The sequence below is a fragment of the Balaenoptera physalus genome (assembly GCF_965194825.1).
Source record: "Balaenoptera physalus genome assembly, chromosome: 7".
Classification (NCBI taxonomy): domain Eukaryota; kingdom Metazoa; phylum Chordata; class Mammalia; order Artiodactyla; family Balaenopteridae; genus Balaenoptera; species Balaenoptera physalus.
Window position 1 is genome coordinate 14,761,240 of NC_138886.1, and position 24,215 is coordinate 14,785,454.

Below are 24,215 nucleotides of genomic sequence, written 5' to 3' on the forward strand. Positions count from 1 at the left end.
GGTAACTTAATGTGGTTCATCCTCAGAGGTTTTGTCTCCCACCAGGAGACTACTCAAATGTTCAAGAATATGGGGTTTCCAGCTTCATAAGTAGATTGTCCACTCTTGAACTTAATTCTTCTCTTTCCTATATTTTTGACATTGGTTCCACAGCTCATGTCTTTGTCACAGGACCTCTAAGGCTGAACTCCAACTTCTTCGAAACCCTGTACACATGCAGACACTCATTGTCTCTTTTTACCATCCTAACACCACCTAAGGTCAGTTGAGAATATTAGAAAATCTAAACAAACTGATATCAAGGATTATTAAAAATAGACATCATACTTGATGCTAGAGAATGTCACTGTCTTTCTCTAAGTCTTACTTTCTTTATCTGTGAAATGGGTACAGTCTTTAACACGATCAGACATTGTGAGGATGGAAAGGATCTGGGTCAGGATATATATATGTCTGAGGTCATATTTCTGAGGCTGGAACTGAGAATGAGCTGGGCTTTGGACAGCATAGGAAGTTTAGAACTGTATTCTACAGATGATGGATAATAAGGTACGCTAGCTTATGAATACTTTCATTCCATATTTACTCACTGGAAAGATAAAGGTGAGTAAGATAAACAAGGTCCCTGTACTTTTGGAGCTGAGACTGTTTAATGTACAGCAAACATTAATCATATAATCACACAAATAAATATAATTTGGTAGAATTTAAGAGAGGAAGGGCAATGTAGACTGGGGGGTGGGGAGATGGGGAAGATTTCCTTGAAGGAGCAACAGTTGAGCTGAGATGTGAAGGTAGGTATGTGAAGAGGTGGAGGATCATTCCAGGAAGAGCAAACAGCATCTACAAAAGTCTTCATGAGGTGACAGGGGGCGTGGCCCATTCATAAAGAGGGCCAGGATGATTGGAGCCTATGGCAGAGGTAACACGTTGAATGAGATAAGGCTGGAGAGGTGGGCGGGGTTAGGCCAGGCAGGACCTTATAAGACACTGCAAAATTTTGGTCTTTCTTTTGAGAGCAATGGGACACATCTGGAGAGTTTTTAAGCAGGGGAATGGCAAGCTTACATTTGCTTTAAAAGGATCTCTTTTGCTGGTGAGAATGGATTGGAGCAGGGAGAGAAGGGAAGATGGAGATTGGCTAGGAGGTGACTGCAGTAGTCCAGGTGAGAGATGGATGGATAAGGTTCCACCTAGGGCCATATGGTAGGGCTGGAAAGAAGTGGGTGGATTCAGCAGACATTTAGGAGATAAAATTGTCAGTGTTGGATTAGACACTGAGGGTGGTGGTGAAGGGGAGGAAGGCATGGAGGATGACCCCCAAGTTTCCTACTTGCCAGAAGGGTAGTGGCGGTGTTCATGGACACTTCAATGATAGAGAGGGAATGGCATCTACCAGTCTTGTTGACATAGACTTTTCTTGTTCTGTGGTTGTCCTGCGGGATCCATCATATCTCTCCACTTCTATCTTTTCTTCTTTCTAGTGTCCTCTGTACTTCTGGGCTCATAGGAGGGCCTCTAGCAAGGACATAGAATGGTAGAGTAAGAGGCACCTTGGAAACCAACCATTCCAGCACCCTCACTTCACAGAGACAACGAATGAAGCAGCCACAGGGCTGGGCTTACAAACCCGTCCAACTGCTAGTCCTGGGTCCCTTCAATTGCCTCTGATGCTATGTATCCCTTGACTAGATGATTAGAACCCTCTTGTTAAAAAACCCTCAGTACTTGTTGTATACCAATTAAAGGTCTTATTCTTTGACCAAGCCTTCAGTCCTGGGATTCAAATTGGTTGTGAGGATTAACTGAGTTAAGACAGATGAAACACTTAGAAAGTTTCTGCCAAAGACAAAGCACTGCTTTTGGAATGCTCCAACTCTATATGCCCTGTAACAGAGACCCCCAGTATCCATTCACCACTCTTTGCTTTTAATAATTTCTTTTCGACCACCCTTCCTGCCAAGTTCTGTAGAGCAGCAGTCCCCAACCTTTTTTGGTACCAGGGACCATTTTCGTGGAAGACAACTTTTCCAAAGACCAGGGGTGGGGATGCTTTCGGGATGATTCAAGAACATTCCATTTATTGTGCACTTTATTTCTAATATTATTACATCAGCTCCACCTCAGATCTTCAGGCATTAGACCCCAGCGTAGAGCACATGGCTGCCCAGCTAGACACTACATTTCCCAGCTTCCCTTGCAGGTGTGTGATCATGTGACTCAGTTCAGGCCAATGGAGGGTGAGTGGAAGTAAGGTGAGTGCCGTTCCCATTTCTAGTAAATTCCAGGCCATTCCTACAAGGCAAACCTACCTTCCCTGGGCTCCATTTCTCCATTTCCTTCTGGCTCAGAAATGGCAACATCTGGGGCAGCTTCCTTGGACTAAGGATGGAGCCTCCATGTTGAGGATAACAGCAAACCCATCGCCCTGGGTCACGGGATAACCACGTGTATCAGAGCTGCCCCTCCCCTTAATTCCTGCAGCCCTGGGACACTCACCATCTATCACTCATGTGAGAGAGAAACAAACTCTGATCTTATTTAAGCCCCTGCACTTTGGAAGGTCTCTTTGTAACTGCAGCTTAATCTGAACCCAACCAATACAGGCCAAGGTACCTTTCCCACCTCTCTCCATGACTGCCTTTCACTTACTCTATACTTTAGCTACTATCACACTAATGTTATTGCCACTTCTGTAGCATCAGCTTTTCCCCCTCCAGTTCTTTGCTCAGGCTGTTTCTACAACAACTGGAGTGGCCCTTATGAATGTCCAGAGTGTTGCTTAGTGAAAAGCATACAGACATTGAAACTGACAGGTTTGCGTTTGAATCCGGGCTCTGGCACTTTCCAGTTTGTGACTTTAAGTCTTTTCCACTCCCTGAATCTCAACTTCCTCATCTGCAAAATGGGTCTAGTGATACCTGTCTACCTCGTGGGAATGTTTCTGATGATTAATGGGAAGTGTAAGCACAATGCCTAGTTCACAAAAAAGCTCGAGATTACTATTGCTATTGTCACCTAGCTGTCAAGTCCCAGCTAGGATGTCATTCATTCCAGAGTTTTCCAAATTTCCTTCATGATAAACTCTGGAGTGTTTTTAAACATGCAGCTTCCCCAGCTCATTCTCCAGCCCTTCCCTAGAAATAGGACATGGGCTATGGCTGATGAACTTTTATTTAACACCATCCCCAAGTGATTCTTACCATCAGGGAAGTTAGGGAAACACAGATCCTGTTTGCTCAGCTGGAAGCAGCTGTCTCTTTCTCCTTTGATCTAGCTGAGAACTCTTTGTATTCTTTTTAATCCATTTCTACTTTGCATTATTATTATTTTTGTAATGTACATGTCTTTATCTCCACTAATGATAGCCAACACTTCTAGAGCCCTCGTTAGATGCCAGACATGATGTGAAGTACTTTACATACATTATCTTACCTAATCCCCTATCCACCCTTTCATCAGCTGCTGATGAAGAAATTAATAGCAGATATTCTATATTGTGCCTTTAAAATGCACCATGCCTGAAGCTAGGCACCTCTCACACATTATTTTTTCTTTTCCACACAGCAGCACTCTGGGACAGGAATTAGGATCCCTATTTTAAAGGAGAGGTAGCTAGGTTCAGAGAGGCAAAGCGACTTGTCTAAGGACGCTCAGCCTGGGTGGGGTGGTGGGGGAGAAAGAGTGAAGGAGCTGATCAAAGGCAGATGGAGAGAGCAGTATAAAACTCCCAATGTCTGCAGGGAGAACGTAACTTCTGCAAGCTGACGCCACTCATGATAACTTCATAGATGGTCGGTCCTTACCCAGAGGCAGTAACCAAAGAGAGATAATTTACTGCCTGTCTTTTTGCATCACTGGAGGTGCCGACAGCTGTGGCACCCATCTGGGCACCTGGGGAGAGGAATGGGAGAAGGGAAGGAAGCCCCTACGTACTCTTCATCAGTGTCGAATTTAGGAAAAAAATAAGAATGGCCTCTCTTGCTGGGCGTGGGTCAGGATTGACCCCCAATAAAAGTTGTGGATGCCTTTAGGGGCCTGAATGTATTTGGAAAATCTTCATATGATTATAATGGTTTCTAGTTAACAAAGCTTTTATTAATCAAATATTTACTGATCACATAAAGAGATGAATTTTGTGCAGATTCTACTCTCAAGGAACAAGGGAGAAGAATTAACCATCACTCCCTTTTCAGTTAAAGAAAGTAAAAGAAAAAACAAACAAAAATGTGTTCGGTCCATGGCACAAGTGCATATGAACGGCAGCTTTCTGCTCTGAACCCCGTTGTACACACTAAGACCTTGACTTTCCCTTCCACACTCTACTTCCTCTTCATTGGGTCCCCCAGCAGAGGTTTGAGCCTTCGTCTGCCCCTGACCCCTAGGGACCAGCCCTCCTTTTGAGGGAAGCAGAATTGCTGCAGGATGATTCCATACTGTAAAGAAATGCAATCTAAAACTATCAATGTATTCAGAATGTGGAATTTGTCACTCCTTGTCACTCCTGTATGAGCGAAGACAGTAATTGATCAGCGGCAAGCTTCTCTTTAAAAACACTTCACACCCTAAAAGATACTCATCATTTACATATGAACCAGCACTTTGAAGTTTCTGAGCACTTGGTACCCATTATCCCATTGAGCCACCCAGCAGTCTAAGGAGATGGTTCAGGAGAGAGAGACTGAGAGGTTTGGTACCTTCCCCAGCATCTCTTGGAGTCTGGGAGTTCATTGCTTCATCCGCCAGCCAAGCTGCTACTCTAATCAAATCACCCTTCAGATTTCTGTTTGCTTGACTGAAAACCCTCATTTCTCATAGGAATATTTCCCCCTGCCTTCAATCATCTCTGATGTGGGGTAGAAATGCAGCTATATTAAAGAATGATTCCATCAAATCCGGAGCAGAAGCCTAGCAAGAGATGAAGTGTTTCTGGTTGAGAGCTCCTCATTCTTCCGAGTTAGTGCCAAGTCCAAGAGGCTTCCTGTACCATAATCGAGGAGAAGAAATCTCCAAAAGAGTCCTCTGAGGTGACCAAGCTCCAGACTGTTCTGATAATTAGAGTCACCAGGTAGAGCCACTGACTTCTCAGCAAGCAGCTCACGTTCAAGTTAAACAGATGGTGGGTATGTTTGGAAATAGATCTTTCCAGGATTTTCCCCGCAACCAGATCCTAAGAGCCAAGCAGACAGCTGAGTCATTATCTCATCAACTTGGCCTGCATAGACTGCCAATCTGGGGAACTCAGGATTAGGATCCAAGTCATGTCTAATAGACCAGAGGGTCAAGAAAAGTCTGGAAGATATAGGGCATCAAAGATAATGAGGTTAGCTATGTCAGGACACTTCAGACTTGGGACAGTGAGAGGGCAAGGATGTGTATTCCTACTCTGCTATGGGGATTTCACCTTTTGTTCTGTTTTGTTGGCCTGATGGATGGAGAGAAATGGCAGGTTTGCCTCAGGATCAGCTCATGAGAGCACCATGGAGATTCAGGGAGCTACCCTGTAATATCTCATCCTCTTTTGTTTTTATTGATCTATCATGATCCTGCTTCCCTCTCAAACAGATGCAGCCCAGATTTCTCCCTGACCCACTGCATTTCATTGAATAGGTTCTTCCGTGGGGTCCCAGCATTTCTAATACCCGAACAGGATCAGGTCTCAGGAACAGATTTTGTCCAAAAAATCAGAGTAGGAAAAGCTTTTACAACTATTTGGTGTAGGCAGGGCATCCATATCTCAGAGTTACCAGGACAAAGTTTACATCTGTGGTCCTGGTGTGATTATTATTAGCATCCCCTTTCACTCTCAAAAGTGTTCCTGTTAGAATCATAAATTTTGGGTCACTGTATTGATAGGGAAATGTGAGTGCAGAGAAGGTTAAGTGTCCTGCTCAAGTCACAGGGCGGGGTGGTAATGGAGCTGGGGTGGGGACCAGCTCTACCTCCCAGACCAAGGCTGTCCCCTGCACCCTTCCTTAGGCATTCATTTATTTACGCATCACCTCATTCCAGAGAGGATCTGAGGCAGTCACTCCCCGACAAAGTTTAATACCTTGTCATTACCATTTACCACCTTCGAATCATAGAAGTTTAGAGCTTCCCCTCATAAAACCAACTTGGAAATGTGGTAAGCTTGTATATCAGCAACATACATTAATTCTGACCTCTCTGGGGATTTAAAAGTTTTTCCGGAGAAGTCATTCTTTATTCTGGAGTTTTACAATGACTTTGGTCAGAAGCAATAATGCTCTTAGCAGGATTCTAGCTGTTGGAAGGTGATTCAGAGGGATCTGAAACACCAGTTAGGAGCACAAGATAGGGAATTGGAATTTTCTCAGGTAAATCCCAGCCTTACCATTTATGAGGTGTGTTCCCTGGAGCAAGTTCATTGCCTCTCTGAGCCTTGACTTTGCTGTCTGCAAAATGGGGTGTCTAATAACAGCCGGGTTCTAGGAGTTAAATATTTTGTAAGATTATCTCTTTTAATCCTTACAACAACCCAGTGAGAGAGACACCATTAGGATCCCAAGTTTATAGACAAGCGAACCGAGGCTCAGACTGGTTAAGTAACTTGCTCAAAGTCACACAGCAAGAAGGTGGCAGAGGCGGGATTAAATCCAGGTAGTTGTGCCCAGGGCCATTGATGTCCACTCTCACCCACAGGGTTATGCTGAACTGGTTACTCTGAAATGACACCAGCAACAGTCATGACTAGTGTTTATTGAACACTTACTCTGCCCTATGCACTATGCTAATCACTTTATATGCACTAACCTATGTAATCCTCACACTAAATCTATGAGACATTTATCTTCTAGTGTATGATAGGTACTCAATACAGAGAAATTCTTTTGATCTTGCCTACATTTTCCATTTATAGGGGGAAACTGAGGCCCAGAGTGGGTAAGTGATCTAATTTCCCAAAATCATACAGTAAGGAATCAAACCTGGGATCAGAAGCCAGTTCTTAGCTCCACCAGGGTGACACTAGGGTGACAGCTGAGAGCTGGCCTCAGTGGGAGATGGGTGGCAGAGGGGTCCCAGGAGGTGGCGTGGCCTCCCCTTGCAGCCTTCTTTGGCACCCATCACCCCTCCCAGGGGCCTCACCCCTCCCCCTCGTGCCTCTCTTTCTGGCCATTCCTGCCCTTTATAGCTCCCCAGGCAGACCATACACTTCCACATCTCCAGCCTCAGTTCACTCTGTGCTCAGCCTGGAGGGCTGTTTCTGGTTCTGTTCCCATGGGGAACTCTTGTTCTTCCTTCCAGAGTCAACATATCTGCACAACCTCTTCTGACTCATTGCTGCTCCTGCCTTCCCACCCCAGGCAGAATGAATACCTCCTTTGTACAACTCTGCAGTATCAATATCCCACTTAGAGCGAAGTGGTTAAGCCGAGTGTGAGTCTGGTTCTCTCTCACTGGATGAGACATTTAACTGCTCTGTGCCTCAGTTTTCTCATCCATGTAAAGGGGACACTAGTAGTGTCTTCCTCCTTTGGTTTTATGAGGATTGAAGGAAACACTCTGTTTAAAGTGCCTGGAACATAGTAAATGCACAAGAAGCTGGAGAGGCTGTTGCTAGTTTCCGTGTCCATCTCATCGACCAGGCAGTGAACTCATTCTAGGCTAGAGAATAAACCTTTTCCCCCTTTGTCCTCAGTATTTAATATTATGCCAACCTAGCACATGGAAGCTACCTGTGAAGGTGAATATGGATTTGATTTCCACCCAGAAGTGTCTGCCTCTCAACTGCTAATGGGGCTGGTACAGAATGTCTTTCCCAGGGGAACCGAATAGATGACATTCATTCATTCATATATTCATCCACTTATTCAGTACATATTCATTGAGTGTCTACTATTTGCCTGACACTCTTCTAGGCACTGAGGATACAGTGGTGGCAAACAAGACCACTGAGGCCTTGCTCTTAAGCTTATGGTCTGTTGAGAGAAAGCAGACATAAACATCCGTATATCTGTTAGCCAAACCACCTCCAAAAGTTAATGACTTAAAATGACACCCATTTATTTAGCTCACAATTCTCTGGGTTGGCTGGGCAGTTCTGGTCTACGCATGCTCAGCTGACCTCTGCTGAGCTTGCTTATACATCTGCGACCAGCTGGCTGGCTGGCTGGCAGCTGGATGATCCAGTATGGCACCACACGTGTCTGACAATTTGCAGGATGTTCCCTGGGAGTAGAGGTGACTGCGCCAAACGTCTCTCATCCTCCAGCAGGCTAGCCCGGCTTCTAGGGATCACGTGGTCTCCAAGGCAGCACGAAAGAGCAAGCTCCAACGTGCAGACGCTGTTTAAATCTCTGTTGCATCATGTCTGCTGTTGTCCTTTGGCCAAAGAGAGTCTTATGGCCAAACTCAGCATCCATGTGGCAAGGGACTACCAGTGCCTTGGATACAGAGAGGGGAAGAATTTGCATCCATTTTTGCAATCGTACTAATGACATCATCGGAGAAATTCCCTAGAATCTGTCACTTCTCTCTATTGCTACCACCACCTCCACTGGGGCCCAAGACGCTATCTTCTCTTGTCCGGCCCCCTCTTTCCTCCCCTACTTTGATCCAGCCTATTCCCTACTCAGTGGCCAGAGTAACTTACAAACCACAAAACTTATTTGTCACCCTTCCTCTTAAAACCCTTTGGTAGCTCCCTTGTCCTGAGAATAAAAACCAAGAGCCTTACCGTGGCTGCAAGACCCTGCATGACCTTACTCTGCCTGCATCACCAGGCGTTCTCCCTTCCCAGTCATTCTCTGGCCATCCAGGAACCCTGATGTCCTGCCAGCTCTTAAAACACTGGTGCTCCCTCTGGCCCCGGGGCTTTGCTCATGCTGTTCCTTTAACCTGGAGGACTTTTCCTCCCTCCTCACCTGGCTGACCCCTATTCATCATCCTTCAGGTCCCAGAGCTAATGCCCCCTCTTCGGAAGTCTCCCTGACCCTAACTGGGTCAAGTCCTAGTTACAGGCTTTCCTAGTCCCATATACTTTTCCTCTGGAACAGATGCTCCAGATTATAATTATGAATGTGGGTGTTTATTTGGTCATGTCTATCTCCTTCACTAGACTTTAAGCTCCAGGGGTGACATAGTATCTGTTTTGCTTGTCCTGGAATCCCTGGCACCTAGCCCAGGACGCAGCACACAGTAGGTGCTCACTTAATGGCCATTTAATGACGAACACTTAGGCACCTCACACATCGACTCTCTCATCTCTTCTCGCCTCTCCTCTGTGCTTGGGTGGAATTTGTCAGCAAGAGAGCCGAGAATTTGTCCTGAATTTTAAATAACATTTGATTCCAAAATGGGGAGATTTAGCAGACAAAGCTCTTTCCGTCATCTTTTTTTTTCTTTTTTTTTAAACTAAGGCTGAGATACTGTTCACCCTCTGGGGACACTTCCACCCACCCCGGCCCCCGCCCCTGCCAAATGGGCACTGTGAACTGTGCTCTCGGAAATCTCGTGAAAAGGGCAGGGTATTGGAATTTGAGACAAAGGGAAGAAAAATGAGCTGGCTTGAAAAGTCTGCCGGCATCGTAATGAGCGAGATTATTCTGGGAAATGCAGGAGTCTGCTGTAAAGGCCCTGGTAAGAGGCAGTTTATAACCATCCTCGGGTCAGACACACAGCCCATGCACACACACACACAGACATGGCCATGCGGCCAGTCCGTGGTCAGATGCCTCACTCCAAGACTGGTAGGAAGTCTCAGCATGGCTGGGGCCTCCTCTGATGGGAGAAGGGGCAAGAGGGCTAATTCTTGAGTTGAGGTTACCTGGCGTCACCTGGTACCACCATATTCAAGAATTGGGCTCTAGTTTTCCTGCAGCTCAAACACTTCCAATCTCTGAGCCTACCTTGTGGGAAACAGCGGGGATCAGCTCCATGAAACCTGTGTCCACTGGACTCAGCCTGGAGACTTCGGTATGAGGTTCAGCTCTGCTGCCAACATGCTGGGTGCTCTTGGGCATGCCTTTCTTCCTGCCTCAGTTTCTTCACCTTTAATAATACTTTTATTTTTATCTTCATATTTATTGAATACTAAACTGTATGTCAGTGTTATGGACTGAATGTTTGGTGACCAAGTGTCACCAAAATTCACATGTTGAAGCTCTGACCCCCCGTGCAGCTGTATTTGGAGGTGGGGCCTCTAAGGAAGTCATTAAGGTTAAGTGAGGTGGGAAGAATGGGGTCCTGATCTGATAGGATTAGTGTCCTTATAAAAAGAGAGGGCAGAGTTCACTCTCTCCCTGCCATGTGAGGACAGAAGGGAGAAGGTGGCCATCTGCAAGCCAGGAAGAAAATTCTCACCAGGGCCCGATCCTGCTGGTGCCCTGATCTCAGACCTCCAGCTTCCAGAACCGTGGGAAATAAATTTCTGTTGCTTAAACCCTCCGGTCTGTGGTATCTTGTTCCAGCAGCCTGAGCAGACCGATCCAGCCAGGAGCAAGTGCTTTGAACTTGCTTCATCCTCACGACAACGTTAATGGTAAACATTCTTTTCATTTACAAACACAAACACTGAAGCTCAGAGAGGTTGAAATGGTTGTCCTGGGTCTCATAGCAAGTAAGTGGGAGAGTGCCAAGACTCAAACCCAGGGCTGTATGTCTCCAAAGCCATGGATTGACGGGCAGGCTGTGGGTCCTCTGGTAGGGAGTCCTGACTCATCCTCACGGCTCAGCCTCCTATCCAAATTCAAGCAGAGCAATGGGGACCTTCAGACACATGTCTGGTTCTCATTTAGACCCTGGATGGCTGCCTGGATTATTTCCACGGTCTGGAGATCATACTATCTGTGGATATTTGTCTTATCCCTGTCTTACATATAAGAAAACAGAGGCTCAGAAAAGCGAAGTGAGTTCCTTCAAGGTTTCTTAGGAGAGCCACGATTCAAAACTGTGTTGGTCTCATCCCAACACCCGTCCTGTATAATCCACACACTGTGCTGTAGAATTACGTGAGGGTTGAGCTAGGGGTTGTCCAAGATCCTCCGGGTGACATATATGAGACTGTGAGCACAATGGACTTAACAGTCTAGAACAAGGCTGGACTCTTGGAAATGATGCGGCATCTTCTAGACTCTAGACTAGAGAGGCAAGTGAGGCACTCACCCCAGGAGCAAAATTATGGGGACACCCAACAACTCAGTAATTAAGACAAGTCATGTTTAATTCAATATATTTTTTTAAAAAACCAAAGTTAATGCAAAAACCATCCAGATGGTTGAAGACAGAATCAGACACCATACTTGTAAAACTCATCTCCCTGCCTCCCCCGGCCCTGCCCTGCACAGGAGGAAGCCTTTTACTTTGAGGTCTGGTTGCTGATCATGGACTCCTATGGTCTGCAGTGGGAGGGGGTTCCCTGCAGCTATGACCAGAGCACAGACAGCCTGGCTGCAGAGGACTGGTCTACGGCTGGGCATCACATAGACCATCATTAGAGGGCAATGGCAAGGAATGAGAAACCATGGAGCTTGGAGACCAAGTGTCACTCAATTTATACATTTTTTCCTTGGGAAAAATGGATGGATGGGCAAAGATGGCCAGCCTATGGATCTCCTTGGAACACTATGTAAGTCCCCCAGGCCATTAGGGGGAGCCATACCCCAGTGGTTTTTTTAACTTCTTAGGGATTTCAGTTCACCTGAGAGGGTTGTAAAAATGTTGAATTTGTTACCTAGAAAAAAAAAAAAATACCCACATTTGACACTTGTTCATGCAAACCAAATTTGCATGAAAGTTCCAGAAATTCAAGGATACCCTGGACCCCAGTAATGAAATTCCAATAACCCCCATTGAAGGAGATTTAGTGACGTAGAAAGCACACTGTATTTGGACAGAGAAAATCAGAATTCACCAGTTATAATCCAAGCAAGGCTCTTTACTCCCTGAGCCTGTTTCCTCAGCTGGTAAATGGAGGTGTTAGCAATACACCTAGCTGGTAAAATGTTGTGAGGCTCAAACAAGTAAATGAAAGTGAAAGTGCCTTGTAAGCTCTAAAGTGTTTTCTTCCCAGTGGGCTGTCAGTTGGAATGTCATTGTTATCTCTGCTGGTCTTTGAAAACTTGGCCGGCCAGGGAATCTACTGCCCAGGGATGCAGGGGGCAGCTTCTATTCTGATGGGTAAGGGGAGCCGGGCCTGGCTGGCTCGGAGGCCCAGGGCTTGGTCCCCCTTTGCCTGTTCCTGTCCCCCTTCACCGAGCACCCAGAGCCCCTTGGTGAGCTCTTTCATGCAAACATGCACCTCTCTCTGCAGATTAGTCACAGTAGCGGATAAAGAGGGTTGAGTGACTGAGTGAGGCCACAGATGAGCTCCCATTAGTGTAGGCTGCATGTCTCTGGTGGGAGGGGTTGGTAAATAGTTGGACTTATCTCTCTCCTCAGCATTTAGCTGATTTCCATAATGAGCTCCATTGAACTGCAAAGCCCCAGAGGTGTCCCCAGGCTTCTGAAATGCACTGTGTTCTGTAAATCTGATTTCTGGAGAGGTGAACACTTGTGTTAACAAAGGGAAAGAACACATCGATGCCAGGCTGTAGCATCTGGGGACACTGAGGCACCTGGAGACTAGGCTGACTCTGGTGGGGACGATGTGGCTGTGGGGCTCTGCAGGGCCCCCCCGCCACAGGCACAAGGTGAGAGGAGCTGAGCTGAGTGCCTGCAGGTGTTGGCCAGACAGACATCTGACAAGGTCTGACAAGCCTGGACTCTGTCAACTTCTATGCTTTTTTTCAAGGGCAATTGACATAAAGGAGACAAAGTGTCCCAATTCCTCCTGCATCAAAAACTCATGTTATAGCCAACTTAACTACAGTTAAGCAGGATAGGGCCGGCTTACAAACTAAGGGCAAAGACCATTTGTCCTAGTCATTTATCCTTCCTTCCTTCCTTCCTTTCTTCCTTCCTTCCTTCCTTTCCTTTCTTCCTTCCTTCCTTCCTTCCTTTCATCTTTCTATCATCCAACAAATAACAATTTGGGGCCTACAATGTGCCAGACATTGTGATATGTATTAAGGATAGCAGATCTGGACCCTCCTCTCATGGAATTTACAGTCTGGTGGGAGAGATGGAAATTAATAAAATCATCAAATAAACAAAGGTAAAATTGCCACTTTGAGAAGAGCTATAAAGGAGAGACATTTGATAAAATGAGAGCCTCTGATAGGAAAGAATGGCATAATTAAGGAACACTTCCATGAAGAAGAAATGCTTGAGTTTTGAGCTCTGAAAGAGATATTTAAATGGAGAAGGAAGAAGCTTCTGGGAAGAGGCACCAGCTTGAGTAAAGACCCTGTGGCTGGAGGGAGGATGGTTAGTGTATTAGTCAGATAAGGCTAGTGTTTGCTTCAGTAACAAAGAGCCCCCAAATATTAGAAGCTGAAAGTAATGAAGATTTATTTCTTACTTGTGCTACATGTCCATCATTGGTTAGCATAGGAGTTCTGTTTCAAATCATGCCCAGGCTGATGGAGCTGCCTTTATTGGGAAGTTTGCAAGTTGCTGTGAAGAAGCAGGACCAGAAATACTTGGTAAGCAGCCCTGATGACTCTACAACTGATACAATGGAAGGAAATCAGGTCATTGTGACAGAGCTGCAGGAACAAGGGGAGGTGTGATGCGAGCTGATGCTGGAGAGGCAGACAGAGGTGGGATCCTGCAAATTTCACAGGCCATTGTCAGGATTTGGATTATTATACTCATAGCAATGGGCAGCTGTTGAAATTTTGTGAGCACAGACATCATAGGAAGAGGAAACTACCAGCATTCTCATTTTACAGATGATGATGTTGATACTGATAGTAACCAATTACTGATAGCCACCCTGCACCAGGCACTCATTACTTTCTCCGCAGTATCTGAGATATTTACTATCTTTATCCTTGTTTAACAAGGAGGAGACGGAGACCTAAAGAAGGAAAACAACTTCACTCAAAGTCACAGCTACTAAGTGGTATATGCTCTTCCCAATCCATCATCTAGTCTGAGACAAAGTCAGGCATCACTAAGGCTGCTGAGGCTGGAGGTTATTGGAGGAAGAACAGGCTTCCAGACAGAGCACAGTTAGTAGCGGGCATGGGGGAATGGGAGAGGGAGGTGGCACACAGGGCAGCCATGTGCCCTGCCTGTCTTGGTAACGGCTGTATCACCAGTTCCAGTACAGTGGATGGTACCAGAAAGACACTTTATACGTATGCAAGGGAAGGATGGAAGGATGCGGGGAGAGAAGAAAGAAAGAATGGATGTTTGGATGGATAAATAGAGGTAGGCAGCATCAGGAAAGCTGATGAACAGACGGCAGCTTCCCAGTCTCAGGACTGTGTGTGTTTCATGGACAGCATCTCAGTTTTGCAGACAGGAGGTGGGAGCTGAGAAGAACAAGAGTCGGTTTGCATGTTAGGGGTGAGGGAAACCATTCTGAACAGGCCTACGATTTGGAGTGTCTCATGTGTGCTAGGTATTTCAAAACATTATCTTGTTTAAACTGTGAGCTAGAGGCCCAGAGGTAAAAAAAGGCCTGCATTCACTAGGAAGACCAGGATCAGATTTTGTGTCCCCGAGAGTCGCTGAATGATCAAATTTTTGCACCATTAAAAATCTAAATGCAGGAGAGAGGAAGCTTCGGATCCATTCTCTGAGGTCATGTTCAGTGCAGTTCATGCAAATGCATCAACAAACAACGCGTTCATCAAAGAGCCGCCGCTGACATTTTTGGGAGCCTTGTATCTCTCACATCTTATTTTAGTTGCTATTGATGGGGTTATTGTTCTATAACACCCTTCCGGAATACACACTTCGACATCCTGCGTGATTTCTATCTCTGGCAGAAAAGTAACAACAAAGTGTGTCATAGGCGTGCAGTCTCTTTGTTAATCAACATGTTGCTTTAGGAGAGACGTCCTTCATGCTTCTTGCCCCGGTTTTCACTGCTGCCAGGGAAAAACTCATTCAGACTCCCTGGGCTGTTGTAAAACACAAGAAGGCTGAAAGGGAAAGGAAGAAGGTCTTGGCATTTTCTTTTCTCATTACCCACTTCACCCAGTGCACTTGTAAGTCTTGCCAAGTCTTTCCCAGCAGCACTCAGCCCAGGTCTCACGGCTTGTGGTATCCGGTGGTACCCCAGCTACCAGCATCTCCCTCATCCATAGGTTTATTTGCGTATTTATACATCCAGTCACTCAGTTATACACTTATTAAGTGCCTAGTACGTATCAAGCCCACTGCGAGTGCCGGGTTCCTCTTTACAAATTCCTTCTGTGTTCTGTGTGCAGAGTCATCTTTTTAAACATGCTTTCCATTACGGCTTTGCTGAGCTCAGGACCTGCAGTGGCTCCTTTCTGCTCGCTGGCGTTCGGGCGCCCCTGCAATTCTATCCACCATGCCTGCAATCCTGTCTTCCGCTTAGGCTGCTCTCCACTTTTGTGCCTGCCTTGCCCTTCCCGTCTCTGCGTCTTTACTCATGAGACTACCCTCTGTCCAGTTCACCATTTAAATCCGACCAGGCCTTTGAGACCTGAGTCCATTCTTCGTTTTCTTCATAAAACTCTTTCTACCCATCAGACCCGCTTTCCTTCCTGTGACCCCTGATGGCAATGATTTTTGCTTATCACCAGAGATTCAGTTACTTTCTCATGGAGTGTTAGTCTGATTTATGAACTAGAGGGAAGCACAGTGAGGTGGCAAACTAGACTCTATACTTTTTTTTTTTATTTCATTCATTCGTGGTATAGTGGAAAGAACTCTGCTTTCAGAGCTTGAGAATGTGGGTAGTATTTGGCTTTTTAAAATTTACTAGCTGGGGAAAACTGGGTAAGTTCTCAGAGTCTGGTTTCTTCTTCTGGAAAACCAAAATAGTAATACTCATCTCAGAGCCTGTGAGACTGCCCATGAGTTGGTTAAAAGAATCTGGAACATAGTAGGTGTTTATTTCGTGTCAGCTACTCTGGAATACATCTTTACTATGAGTGTTTACTATGTGCCAGGTTCCGTGTGGCGTCGGCTTCCAATCTTGCCCTCAGGAAACCTACAGTCACCTGGGGACGATGACATAGGCAAAGAGAAGATTAAATGAGATGTTGAATGGAAAATGCTTAGCACAGTACATGTAGCCATTGAGGACTCAGTCAGTGGCATTATGATCTACTGATGTGCATTTATTCCTGTGTATCGTTGAACATAAAGCATGTGTGAGAAAGTATGGCTTGGTGATGAGTCATAAATGGTTGCTTTTTAATCATATCATGGTACTGAGTTGGAGCTGATTTTGAAATGTAAAGCCTGTTACTGCATATTTGCAGCTTTGTGCTGTTAATGGACAGAAATGGTGTGGGTGAGAGAATAGGTTGCTGAATAAAAATACAATGCCTCCTAGGAGCAGGGTTTAGATGACAAAGGAATTGAGGGTTACTGACAGGAAGTGCCTGTGGGAACGAGGGAGCTGGCACCTTGTGCCCTAAAACTGTGTTTGTGGAGAGTTTTTCTCTCTGGGGCATCTTCCAATCAGAATGGGCTTCCAGAGGCAAAGCATTTGAGTGTTCCATAGAATGGGCACCAGAGTCCTGGGTGAAGCCATGCGGTTCCCAGTGACCCACAACTACCCACTGATCACCAGGAGAAAACTGAAGCAGTAGACGGACCCAGCTGAGTAATCTTCACTTCTGTGAATTTCAATTTCTCATCTGTAGCGTTGAGGCAAACTCATCCACCCAAATTGTTACAAAACTCAAAGAAAGCTGAGTAAGTGAAATCGTTTTGTAGACTATTGAGATTATGGATAAGCTAGCTGTTATTAGTTTTTAAAAAGGGATGGGGGAAATAGTTGAAATCATATATCTGATAAGAATTTAATGTTCGGAATATATAAAGAACTCCTCAAACTCAACAACAAAAAGACAAAAGAAAGTTTTAAAGAGGCAAAGAACTTGAACAGACATTTCTCTACAGAAGCTATACAAGTGGCCAATAAGGACATAAAAAGATGCTTAACTTCATTAGTCATTGGGGAAATGCAAATCAAACCCACAATGAGGCATCACTTTTTATCTACTCAGATGGCTATAATGAACAAACAAATAAACAAACAAACAAAACCCCAGAAAATAACAAGTGTTGGTGAGGATGTGGAGAAATCGGAACACTTACACTTTGCTGGTGAGAATGTAAATGGTGCAACCACTGTGGAAAACGGTTTGGCAGTTCCTTAAAAAACTACACAGAGAATTACCATATGATCCAGCAATTCCACTCCTAGGTATACACTCAAGAGAAGTGAAAACATATGTTCACACCAAAACCTGTACACTAATATCCACAGCAGCATTATTCATAATAGCCAAAACAGGGAAACAACCCAAATGTCCAACAAAGGGTCAATGAATAAACAAAATATGGTCTACACATGTACTATTATTCAGCCGTAAATAGGAATAAAATCTGATAATTGCTACAACATGTATGAACCTTGAAAACATTATGCTAAGTGAAAGAAGCCAGATAGAATATGATGAATACTGTCTGATTTCACTTACATGAAATATCCAATATCTACACACAGTAAACACTCAATAAATGGCAGTTATCATTATCATGATCCTCACTATTACTATGTAAAATAATTTACAGCAATCGTCCTAGACTAATAACCATTGAAGTAGGCAGAGCAGATATTAATGATTAGTGAAATGGGAAATTATTGAATTTTAAAGATTAATCAGGACCTGTTATGTTCAAGACAGGAGGAGACACTGTAAAGTTTAAAAAAGGAGTGATCCTGCCCAGGGCTGGAGGGAAGAGGAACGAAGAATGACTGCTTAATGGGTACGGGTTTCCTTCTGGGGTGATGAAAAAGTTCTGCAACTATATGGTAGTGATGGTCGCACAACATCGTGATTGTACTTAACGCCACTGAACTGCACACTTTAAAATGGTTAAAATATTAAATTTTCTGTTAAGTTTAATTTAAAATATTAAATTTCCTGTTTTGCCACAGTTAACAACACCAATAACAGATCAGGCAGGTTCCACGTTCTCAAGGAGCTCACAAAGGCAGAGGAAGCAGTTTGGTTGTCATATAAGCAATCCACACCAAGGCTGTGAGATTTCAGAAGAGGGATGGACCATTAGTTCCACATTGTGTCTGAAGGCAAGAGGCCCAGGACTCTGAATAACCTGCCAGGACTGACAGCAGGTGAGGGAAGGGACTGGGGCTGGGACCAGCATCTCTTAGACTCGGGCTGCTCCTCTTGCCCATGTGACAGCTAGTTCTAAGAGATGAGCAACTCCACAAGGAAAAATGCAAGCCTGCCTGCTCCCCCCGCTCTGCCGTGGTCCCCGATTTGCGGGGTAATGGAATTGATGGTGTGTATGTGCCTGGAGAGGGAGGTGGTGATGGGCTGCTTGGGTGCAATTGTATATTTTAAAGTTGTGGAAAGTATACCATGAGCTTTTCTCCCCACCCTCATTTAATATTCCACAAACACTCACCACATAAACAACATGTCTCTTCTCAACCCTTATTATCATTCCCAGAACCACTTGCAGGCTTTCAGAAACCCATTATTATAATTATAATCAAGAATCTTAGGACAGAGCCATTTGTGCCAAAAATACATTTACACTTGGAATTGTTTGCCGAGGAATGAGAGTGAGAGATTTCATTTTACAGCTCTGGAAACTACTGGCAGGAACTCCTACGCCATTCAATTTTTTTTCCTCCATTTAATGTCTTAATTTAAATTTTTGTTGTCAAATTCCTAATATTTGCTTTTGTCCTTTGTTTTTTTGTTTTTTTGTTTTTTTTTTTACCCCCCTTGGGTCTTAATTTTCCAAGGCCTAAAGAACGCACTTGCTATCTTCATCCTCTCGACTTTACAATAAGGGACAGCCACAGGCAAAGGCAAAAGGGGCTGATTTCAAAAGTATCAGTGGGGTCTCCCAGAACCCCATCACCCAACAGAAATAACTGCCTACACCCCTGATTCTTTTATAGTAGAACAAAGGCTTTCATTCCATAATTAGAGATAAATCGATGTAGAATTACTTTAATTTGATTCCCATTTATCTAGGTTTTTTTTTTTGGTCTGTAGGCATATATAGATGAATCAAACATAGCTCTTGTCCTCAAAAAGAACATGGTTCATTATGGGACACAGACTGTGAATAAATATTCGTGACGGGAGGTAGGCTATAATGAGAACCGCAGAAAATGGAAAAAACAAAGCAAAACAAACAAAAAAAATCACGTGTTGTGGAATGAGAGGACAGGATGAGTTCTGAGTCTAGATTTGATGGAAAAGAGAACAAAGAAGAGGGCTCTTTTATTATTATGTGTCAACACGTTGTTACTACTTGGTCGGATCTAACATCAGATCGTGGCCTTATATTTACCAACAGTGTCACTGCAGGTGAGCTAGATAACCTCTCAGAGTCTCAGTTTTCCCACTTGCAAAATGGGGGACATAATAATATCTACCTCATAGTTATAAATATTGAGAGGTATAGTTATAATTTGCCTAAAGTCTCACCAATTCCACAGCCAGTGGGAGTCCAAAGGTCTTCCGGGTGTGGAGGTCAGTTTCTCCAGGAAGCAGATTCTGAGACAGAGTTTAGCGTGTGGGATGTTTGTTGGGACATCCTATAAGGCCAGGGAAGGAAGAAGGACCGGGCAGAGAGAGAGACTGAGCTATGGAGCAGCCCCAGTGGCAGCCTCAGCTGACCCCTGGCCAGTTCTGCAGCTAAAAGAGCTCTCAGAGTTGTCCCACCTGGACCCAGACAGTTTGGCCTTTATACTCCTGACTCAATCAGTCCTCAGATGTTAGCCTCCCAGGCAGGGCGTGGCCTTGGACCAGTGGACTCCACAGCTGGGACTGTCCCTGCAGGGGCTGTCCCAGCAGCTGAGGCAATAAGTCCTTCCCTGAAGGCACATCCAGGCCATGCATCTCCAAACCCATCACACTGGCGGACCAGCAAACTTACTTACTTTCATAATGTGAGACTCGCTTTTTAGTCTTACTTCCAAAAGTACACTTATTTTCCTAGGACCTCTCTGATTCCCGAGCTCCTGGTTTCATATTGGGGTTGCCTTTTCGCAGGATTCCCTGAGAAATACGCATTCATAAAGCATGCAGTAAGGTCAATAGATTTTACGGATGGCCTGGAAGTCTAGTGGAAGGGTCACACTACACAACATGGGCTTTTACCACCTACTGGTACCTTCCCCTCACTCTGCCTCCCCTTCTGTTCTCTGTCTGATGCACAGCAATGCAGCAGGTAACTTTTGTGTCTGGAGCAAGCCTTGCATGTAAAGATTTATCCCAAATACAATGCCATCAATACTCCAGAATCTGGGAAGGTAAACTTTTCTCTTCTGCTACACAGGTAAAGCTTTAAGCACACAGTACATATCAGTTATGATCATGATTTATTACTATGAACCTCTGTTTTACAGGGTCGGACTCACCCAGAGCTGGAGCATCTCAGCCCCTCTTCCTGTATTTTTTGGTCCTCTTGTTTTTTCCCTTCTCCTGGCATCCTGCTAGTCATCTGTGAATCCATGGTCCCTAGAATCTGTAAATTGAAGCCAGTGTAGTTTGATTTAGTGAGATGCGCACTGGAGTTAGATCCAGAACACCTGGGGTTGACTCTCCCTCGGTCCGTCTTATGCTTTTCTTTGATCTCTTGGTAGCTTCTGCTTATTCACTTTGAAAGGGAGATGATAATGCCACCTCACAGTGTTGCTCTGAAGACAAAGTCATCAAAGTGATTCATTCATTCACTGATTCACTCATTCACCCCTTCTTCATTCAACAGTTATCAAACACCTACGGGTGCCAGTACTGAGGATACAGTAGTGACTAGGACATATACATTCATGTCCCTGTGGAGTGTTCATGCTATGGAGGCAGAAAGACAAGCAAATAATTAATTCGTGACCACAGGTTGCAAGCAATGCTGTTGGAAAAAAAAAAAAGTGAACAGGGCACAACAATAGAGAAAAACATAAGAACAGCATAGATGGTAAGGTCAGAAAAGGGCTGTTTAAGGGGATAATTGTGCTTTTAGGGGGCAATATGTACAAAGACCCTATGGCAGAAGTCTGCATCAGAGGTTCCTCCTTCTTCTGAGCAGCTAAAACACTTGGTAGATACCTTTATGATGGTGCTTGTCACCTTTCACTGTAATTATCACATGCTAAACCTAATCACTGGACACAGACTATTCTCTTCCCTCCTCCAAGGTTAGGAATCCTATTAAAGGCAGCATGTGAGAGCAGAAAAAAAAATCACTTCCTAATCAAATAGATCTGGTTCAAAATCATATCAATCGCATCTCAGTCACGTGGGTGATTATAGATAAGGTGCATCGGCATAAGCTGGACATTAATAACATCTACATAATGAATGGCACTTTTGATGAGGGTGAGATCACTTGAGTCTATGGAAAAGCACATAGTAGGTACCCAAGATATGTTGACTGAACCTGTTACTTTTAACCATTGGCTTGTGTTCAAGGTTTCCCCAGCCTACAGCTACATCACAGGTCTAGGAGAGAGTCAAGTGAGATGTTGTTTGTGACAATCACAGTGGTGGCCCTTAGTAGGTGCTCGACAGATGCCACTGGGGAGTTATTTGACTGGAGAGGGTGGGGGGAGCTGGAGCCCCAGGGGGGCTATTGCAGTGGTTGTTGGGAAGTCTGGGGTGGAAGAGACTTTGTGGGAAAACACAAATGCAAGCTGTTCCTGGGTTTTATTAGTCTGTCACCCACGTCTTCCCTCTTGAAACACTCTGCAATCAAAAGAGTTTGGAGTGGACTATTTGCAGCCCTTAGCCTTCACCCTGAGCTGTACTAAGAGGAAAGCTGATTAGGGAAGCTCTGCGGTGTGCACATAAGTCAGAATCACCAATATCCATCCTCTGCAGAATTAGACTGTTAATTTTTCCCCCCGAAACATTACAATCATGTTTTCATTACCCTAGTGTCACTCTTCGTAGGATTCATTATGGCAAAGACCCTAAAATCTATGACTCCTTTTAGCCAACTTAAAACTTCTTTCTGGACCTGGATCAACATTTCTCCTTGGCTAAGATGCCTTCTCTAACTAACCCCTCCCTCCCTGGAAAGTTCCCGTCACCTTCCTGCCGTCCCAGAACCTCCAACTTACGCTTGCAGCTTATGCCATGATAACGTGCATTCGCCTGAATGTTTTCTCTTGGGTTTTCTCTATAAGTGAAATTACAATTTTGAATTTGATAGTTTTCAAATTTTAGCGCACATTGGAGTGCACTGGGTGGGTGGTGGTTAGTGATAAAAATGCATATTCCTAGGCACCTAGGCAGAGATTCTGATTTAGTAGGACTAGGGTGCAGCTCTGGAATATGTATTTTTTTGCAAACTTCTTGGGAGATTCTGACATATGCTGTCTCCAGACACACTTTGAATACCATTTAAATGGATGCTCCCCTAGCACTAGCCTGCTCCCTATTTGAGAACACTAGCCTGCTGCCCACTTGAACCAGTGTGAACTGGTTCAAGACTGATTCCTGGCAGGCTGATTCCAAGGCCTCTCAGGAAAGGAGTTAGCAAAGTTCCTTGAAGACCAGCTATAGCTCAGTGCCTAATCAATCAATTCAGGTAAACCACAAGAGACTCCCAATCGTAACATGAGAGGGGCTGGTGCTCCCTCCAGCCGCAAATGCAGAACTGACTAATGTGTCTCAGCCCTAATCATACCAGCATATGGACCTTAACCACAGAGCTTCAAGAACCATTAGGGAAAGCAAATCAAAACCACAATGAGATATCACTGCACACTAATAGGATGGCTATTCTAAAAACAAGACAAAACAAAACAAAAGACGACAAGTGTTGGCAAGGCTGTGAGGAATTGCAACCTTTGTACACTGCTGGTGGGAATGCAAAATGGTGCTACCATTATGGAAAACAGGTTTCTCGAAGGTTTCTGAAGGTTCCTCGAAAAATTAAAAATAAAACTACCTGTGACACAGCAATCCCACTTCTGGCAATTTATCTAAATGAGTTGAAGTCAGGATCTCAAAGAGATATTAGTACCCCCATGTTCATTTTGGCACTCATCGCAATGGTCGAGATATGGAAACAATGTAAATGTCCATTCGTGGATGAACAGATGAAAGAATGTGATATATACATACAATGGAGTATTATTCAGCCTCAAAAAGGGAGCTCCTGCAGCATGTGACAACATGGATGAACTACTACTTCTGTCCCCATGAATTTTTCCCCAATGAGTGTTGTTTCAGTAAATCTGGGAAGTGCTACATGACCACTTGCCTTAGCCTGCATAGCATATATCTTTAAGCTTGACATTCCCTGAGTGATACACATAAAATCACACTTTAAACTCTAAAGATTAACCTTTGTATTACAACCCATATTCCTTTAGGTCTGGGACCAGTTCTGATCATGCTGTTCCTAGGATTTTCCCCATACCCAAACTCAGTCCTTAACCATTCACTGCATTAGTTTCCTACAGCCATTGGAAGAAATCACCACAAACTGTATGGTGCAAAACAGCAAACGTTTATTATTTTACACTTCTGAAAGTCAGAAGTCTGGACCTTTTGTGCTAAAATCAAGGTGTTGGCAGAGCTGTGTTCTTTCTGCAGACTCTAGGGGAGAATTTATTTCCTAGTCTTCCAAGTTTCTAGAGGTCGCCTGCGTTCTTTGGCTCATGGCCCCTCCACCATCTTCAAAGAGCATCTCCCTAACCCCTACTTCCATTGTCCCATGTCCTTCTCTAATTCTGATCCTTCTGCCTCCCTCTTATAAAGATCATGGTGATTACATTGGGTTTATCTGGATAATCTAGAATAGCCATTCCATCTCAAGACCCTTAACTTAATCACATCTGCAAAGTCCCTTTTGCCATGTAAAGTAACTTAGTCATAGGTTCTGTGATTCACACGTGAACATCTTTGGGAGACTGTTATTCAGCCTACCACATCAATCAAATATCTAATGAGCTATTGCTATGTGTCAGGTGACTGGGGATGTGGTAGACAATAAGATAAACATGATCCTTGCCTTTTAGAGCTGTATTGTCTAGCTGGGAAGATAGAATAGCAAACAGGTAATGAAAATAAAGGGCGAGGAAGGTTTGAAAGGAAGGATAGATAAGGAGATCTATTTTGGAACATAATAAGTGCCAAAAGGACTTTTTAAAAAAA

The 24,215-nt window shown here is 44.4% G+C and overlaps 1 protein-coding gene across 9 annotated transcripts in view; it reads right to left on the reverse strand.

Moving 5' to 3' along the window:
• Positions 1-24,215, reverse strand: part of LOC309664718 (uncharacterized protein) — a 331,041-nt gene that overhangs the window by 194,394 nt on the left and 112,432 nt on the right. For 2 of the 9 annotated variants that reach the window (XR_014265998.1, XR_014265999.1), the window contains 2 exons: positions 20,471-20,577; positions 18,784-19,645 (listed from right to left, as the gene is read on the reverse strand). The exons of 5 other annotated variants lie outside the window; for them this stretch is intronic. The gene's annotated coding sequence lies outside the window, so the exon portion shown is untranslated. Of the gene's footprint in view, positions 1-18,783; positions 19,646-20,470; positions 20,578-24,215 lie in introns of those variants that run through there. 2 more of the 9 variants (XR_014265994.1, XR_014265996.1) reach the window with 1 other exon arrangement.